Raw genomic sequence first — 6,887 nt, 5'->3', positions numbered from 1 at the left:
ATGTTTCTTTCCTTTGCTTTATTTTTATGTATAGATTCTGTCTCATATTAGTAATGAGCTGTTCCATTCCAGCCAGTGCATTTCCAGGTTGCATTGCTTGCTTTCAGTGATCACTGTGTCTCAATTTGAGCTTCATGCTTTAAAATATAAATAGTTTGCAGCTGTTACCTAATTTAGGTACTTATATGGACTATACATTCCTGTGTACACCATGTGTGTACATGCAAAATTGTTTCTTTCCGCTTTTGTTGTAATAAATACAAAAAAGATCTGAACTATCTGGAATTCAAGAGCTTTAAAGAATTGATAAATGTCTCTGCTGTATTTTGTCAAAGATGAGTAATAATTAACTTATGTAATTCTCTTTAGGTAACAATACAGAAATAGCGTGATGCTGATATCATATTATGTTGAAATTCTACTTTGTTGATGAGCAGATATCAGCTTCAGCAGGGAAATTCAGCACAATTTTTCCAGTACAGGATACAAATGTCACCCAAGTCCCTGTCTATGCTGCATGCATGAAGATATATGCGATGGACATACTATCTCTACAGTATCCAAAAGATAGTAGCTAGAAGCCAAAGTCACAGCCTGTTCTTTAATGGAAACAGAAGAGATGATAAGAGAAGCCACAATCAACACAAAAGACACGGGCATAGATCTTCACAAATATAATGCCGTGTATCTGTACATTCTGTTTACTTTTAAAGTTTTGGAGCAAACCTTCTTGGATTCATTAATTTCACACTGGCTTCAGGCACATCTGGAAGTACTCTATACTACAAAATAAGGAGAAAAAATAACAGTGAACCGTACCAAAATATGTCTGGAGTCTGTATGTTTCCTGGAAAACTCTGTAAAGAAATGAAATATGACGCCTTCCAGAATATATGCCATGAAAATCTTTAGTTATAGACAGATCTTTAAGGATTATCTGAGATTCCTCTTCTTTCCTACTGTTTTTTGGTTATCAAGTTACCTACCAGGAAACCTGCCACATTCAACCAGGCATAACTAGGACATAAACAGGAGTCTTAATTCCCTGCAACACACAGACTAGAACCATTTAGCTGGCTTACCTATCTCCAGCTGTTCCAAAAAAAAACAAAAAAAACAAAAAAAAACAAAAAAAAACAAAAAAAAAAAAAAACAACACAAAACCACCCAAACCCACCACATAATAATAATAACCCAAAGATATGAAGCAAATATCAAATTATATTATAAATAGGTTGCTCCAAAAATAACATCTATTTATTTCCATGGAACGTAAAACAAAAAGAACTATAACACCGATAGAGCAAATTCTCATCTACAAAGTATTATATGGGTTGTCTGAGTTCCAGGAAATCCAGAAGGATCACCCCTTTCCTATTGTTTTACCTGCTAAGGGTTGTGTTGTGAACTTTTTCTTCAAGAAGTAATTCAAACTCTATGGACCACTTTTGACTCCAGCTTGTAGCGGTGACAAAATGTCACGTCACCAGTAATGATGCAACTCAAAACTATCCCCTTCTGTCTCATATTCAATAGGTCCTGACAAAGTTGCATAAGGTGTTTTTTCCTATTCTTGTGTGAGCATTTTTGGGACTCACCTGACACAAACTTTGTGATATTCCAATATTGCCACCATCATTTCCAATGCATTGAAGCAAATATTCAGCTCCATACACAGTTCCCTGGTTGTAATCTGCCATTTTGCGCAGATGAGCTGATTGAGACTCTTCATTTTATGCTATGACAGCTGTGCATAGCTGGCTTAAGAAAGACATGGCTTGTCTTTCACATCACTGTCACCAGTGCAGAAACACACCACCTCACTGTACTCACATCCACTGTTTGGTCTCCATGAACATCCAGCAAGCTTCAGTTCATGTCATTTTTTCCACTTGGAGGAATTCAATGACACACCTTTTCCTATATTCGCATTTCCACGTCAGCTGCCATTCAGACAGACTGCACCTCCACTGCCATTTTTCACAAGGTAAGAAAATGTAACAGAATATTGGTTGGAAGGTTTAACCTCTATCATTATACTATTAACAATCACCTCTGACTCCATATAAGGTTGTATCATTAACATTCACCTCTGACATCGTGGGCCAACATAATGAAACAAAAGGGATAACTTCCAGAGCAGGCCTCAAAAATTATTAGCATCATGTTTAAACTGCATTTATCAGGTCACTACAATGTGCCTCATTAAGAGTTTCAAGTTTACCTGCAGTTTGCAAAACATGGCTAGACATCAAATTCCTCTATATCTTCATTATCTCAGCATTAACACAACATATAAACAAATGCTAATGCACCAGATAAATCACTCCATCTGAAGAGAAAACCTAGGACAAATGACAATGAAACAATCCTTAAATTTACTGTGAAAATACTTTAAAAAAAGCAGCATAGCATTCAGTCATTAGTATCAAAACAAAAGTGATTGTCATGCTCCTAGTAAGACCAAATATATAACAAGCTTAAAAGAAATAACTCTACATCAGACTCAGACTGTACAAAAAGACCGTCAGCACGAATGTAAAGGATTTGGGGGTGTGAGATAAACCAGCTTTGAATAATAATCTTCCAATAACTTCAAATTCCAGATGATCTTTTGAGTTCCAGACAACAGCTGTATTCTCAAAGCCTCATGAGCAGCTATCTGACCTGCTTTTTAACAGTGCAAGTAGGCAGTGCTGTTATTTTCATAACACTTACAAACATCCAGCACAAACATTTTTTAAGAGAAGAACTTATGACTTCACAGGATACCTCAACATCCTCACACTGCTCTCAGAATATTTTTAGCAGGCATTTGTTCAACAATATAAGCATTTAAATGTAATTTCATAATTTATTTATCATTTTGGGGCAAACAAAATGTATTCTTCCAACATCATATGTCTGTAATAACATTCTCATATGTCTGTCATAACATTCATGGCTGAACAGTATTTTTAGTTCAAACGCAAGGCTCTGAATATCCTTATGTTAGCACTGTTTTTTGACAAGCTCTTAATTAATTGAACTCTTAGATACTGTAAGCTATAGCAGATCAACTACATAAAATGAAATGTCAACTCTTCCTTATACATCCTGCACAATGCTATTCCTTTCATTGGATCTTTACAAGACATCAGATATGTTAATATTTATGGAGTATACACTGAGGAACACTGCTAGAATTAATAAATAATAAAGCTAATATTTTTTGCAAAAAATAAATCATCAGATATCTCATTATAAACGGGTCGTCTTCAGTTGTAGATAATTTAGTACAGTAATAAATAACAGGAGAACACAGTGCTGATGGAATTATATTCCATTATTCAAAATATCTTGCTACTCATAAGAATATTCCTTTGTGTTCGAAATCATTGAGATAGAACTGGTTTAAAATTGAATGTACTTTCAAACAAATAAAATGAGGTTGCCTCTAATGTGTCAGCTAGACATTAACGAATACATTTATTTAAGACCTACTGCTTTTTAGATGTACTTCAGATTCATCCTGAGATGTGTCTTTGGCAAGATGCAGCTCAGGAAGTCTAGCCCATTGTTTCTATTGTCTCAGAAATAATTGACTTCTTCCTTGAAAAAGGTGTTATCTACTGGTTTTAAAGTTGAGTCTTAACTAAAGTATTCATAGAATTTGGGCAAAGCATTTGTAGCCACCAGAGACATAGCTATCATATTAAAGTCACGTTCTGAGCAACTACTGACAAATTCTTGAGAAGGCTTTATAAAGATCTAGCAAAAAAGTGTGTCACAGCAATGATATGACAAAAACAAAATATTTTGTATATATCAATAATCAGATTGAACACTTCAAATAATTATCTTATTTGTGATGTAAGCTAGCCTTAGATAATTTTGTTTGGAAAAATCATTAATAAGCACATTCAGCATGGTTCAGCAGGGGACAACATGCTGCCCTCAGGATACCACAAAGTGCTGTAGGATTGGTTCCTTTACCACAGGCTGGGATTTCCACAGAAGGGTAGAGAATAAGTATAGAGTTCTCATTGAAAGCAGAAGGGGATTGATACTGTGCTCCACCAGATCTAATTTTTAAAATCCCAGTCTATCTTCCTTGACATGGGACATGCCTTCATATGCAATGCCTATGCTCAGTATACACTGTGCAAGAGTTAATTAACTGATAGCAATATAACTAAGAAACCAGGGCCATGGATCACTGTAACTTGGTTTCAAACACTGACAACCAAAACTGAAACAATTGCAACCCGCTGTCAAACACAAGGGAAATAATAACATCAACATGAGATTATGATTAAACTCCAAAACCTTCAAAAGTAACTCATGGCTCTCTTGCTTTGTTTTCTTACCATTCTCTTACCGTGGAGCTCCTAATCTATACACATGGTTAAGATTTATATATGATTCTAGTGAATCACTAAGCTCAGTTTGCAATTGAATTTCTCAGTATGTGACTTAGTGAACTGGTTTTTCTGTCAGAAGCACATGAAAAAGCTTAAACACATTTTCAGCCCACAGTAAATAAGTTAACACTATACTGTTTAGTTTTCTGTGTCTACTTCTAAATGATTAAGTGATTACTTGTTTTAGGGGGGTTTAAACATACACTGATCAAATATTACATAAGAACAGGTTAAAGGGAAATTTATGTTTAATTGATTAATTTACAAGTAAGGGAGTTATGAGACTAGAAGCTAATATAAAATGGAAGGCATAAACTAAATTATTCACCAGGTGGATTCCATTGCATACCTACATCTGCAAACTTAAAATCCTGATAACACAAACAATAATGCTGAAACAGATGGTAAAACACTATCTAGCCAGTAGGAAAACAGCAGAATGTTATTTACTTCAATTGCCATTGTTTTCAACAGCTCTGTGTCGATTTACACACAGAGATGATGTGGTTCTCAGGAATCTACAAAATTTCAATCATCGTTTATGAGGTTCAGGTTCTTTTTTTTGTTCATTTGTTTAGTTTATTGCAGTAACACTGGAAGGAAAGGGGAAAAGCAACCCATTTACATTGAATTTTAATTATATTATTATGCAGATAAGACAAACTGCTCAGTATTCAAGAAAAACTTTTAAGCCAAATTTGCAGTTAATGGAGAAGGAAGTGAACCTAGTGGATTTTTAGCACCAAACTCCTAGAGGTGCCCAGTACCCCTGTATATAGCCCTCTACTCAATAATCCACCTGATGAAGATGGGGGGGGTCCATAAACTTGGCTCTAAGCCACCTTCCAATTTCATCTTTCCTTTATTTGCTGTTGGACTCAAGCCAGAAAAAAGTGATGATGTAAAATAAAGATTCTCACATTCAGAGTCTGGATCAGACTTTTGGGATCTCTAGCTTCCATCTTTCCACATTTAAGGTTCAAAGTTCTTTACACTGATATATGAAATCTGTAGAAGAGAACGCGACTTTTTATTTTGAGGGATACTTACCCATCCTACTTTAGTTTTACAGAGAGTCTGAAACCTATTCTACAAATAACTGTGTAGAACTTAAGGCATACAAAGAGTCCCACTGAAATCAACACAGCAGGCAAACCTCAATGTTACACAGATAAGCGGTATGGGACTAGTACTTTGGGCATTATACATCTGCTTCTTCTCAAAAGATAAGATGAAGTAAATCTTGTTTTCCACCTGTGCACTGGGTGAAAAATAGAACTCAGAAGAGAAGCATCCTAAAAAGATAAGTGACAGTAACTCTCCTGGAGTTATTCATAAGTTTCTGTACAACCACATGTCTAACATCTAAAGATTACCAATATAGAACAGAGAGATAAATAGTACAGAGGGAAAAAAGGGTATTTTGAAAGGCATAACAGAAAGAAATATAGGCTTATTTGTCATCATTTATTTATTTTTTAATTCCAAAGTGGTTACTCAAGCCATCTTTTTAATGCAGGAATTCTGTGTGTTTATCTAAGTATGTAAGCATTAATAACATAAGAACACGGACATTGTTTGGGATTAAATTAAAACCATTTGCCTTATGCATGCTCATTTCCTTTTTTACTACTCAATTCCCCTATGATGCCATCTGATCACTTCTCGAATGTCCCCTGTGCTTTTGCCTTAACAATCTTGCCTGGTAGGCCATTCCACACGTTTGTGATTCTCGGCATGAAAAAAGCGCTTCCTGACATCTGTTCCAAATTTGTTTCTCTTAAATTTCCATTTATGCTTCCTTATCCTAACATCTGTGTCATTCTGAAAACGGTAATTCAGATTGACGTTATCTGTGCCATTTAAGATTTTACATTCTCTAGCTGAAAGCTACTCGTAACCATGTAGTGTTTTTGCAGTTCTTATTGATAGTTCGTTTAGAAACATTTCCTAGTTGTAATTCTCATGGTTTAGGTCATACTTTAGCTTTGTTGTTGGATTTTTATTCTCTGCTCAGGCACATTTCCTTCAGATTGGGGGCTAGCACTGTACTCAGTGGGACAATTTTAGCCCATAGGTCTTTCCCACAGCTGTTGTATAAGAGGAAAACAAGTAGAATTTGGCCCAATAAAGTTAATGCTGGTACCAAGAGGATTGTATATTATGCTAATTCCTGCTGTGGGTTTATAGTGTGCCTTTAGTAGCTCCACAAATCCTGAACTTAGGAAATATTTCAGTTGTTTCTCTGAAAGGCTTAAATATAGAACTCAGTTGTACTCAGTGAATATTACGCATATGTTTTCACCCTATTTTGTCCAGACAATAAAAAGATCATGAAAACTACTCTTATGATTCTCTCAAGTCTATAGAAGAATTTAGAACTAATTTATCTATACTTTCAAATCCAAATTCAAATCAAGACTGGCACTCAAGTGTGCTGTTTTACCTGCCCTTAATGAAACAAATTAATTCCAAGAGATGAAC

Source organism: Coturnix japonica, chromosome 11, assembly GCF_001577835.2.
Source record: "Coturnix japonica isolate 7356 chromosome 11, Coturnix japonica 2.1, whole genome shotgun sequence".
Lineage (NCBI taxonomy): Eukaryota > Metazoa > Chordata > Aves > Galliformes > Phasianidae > Coturnix > Coturnix japonica.
This window is presented reverse-complemented; position numbering follows the sequence as displayed.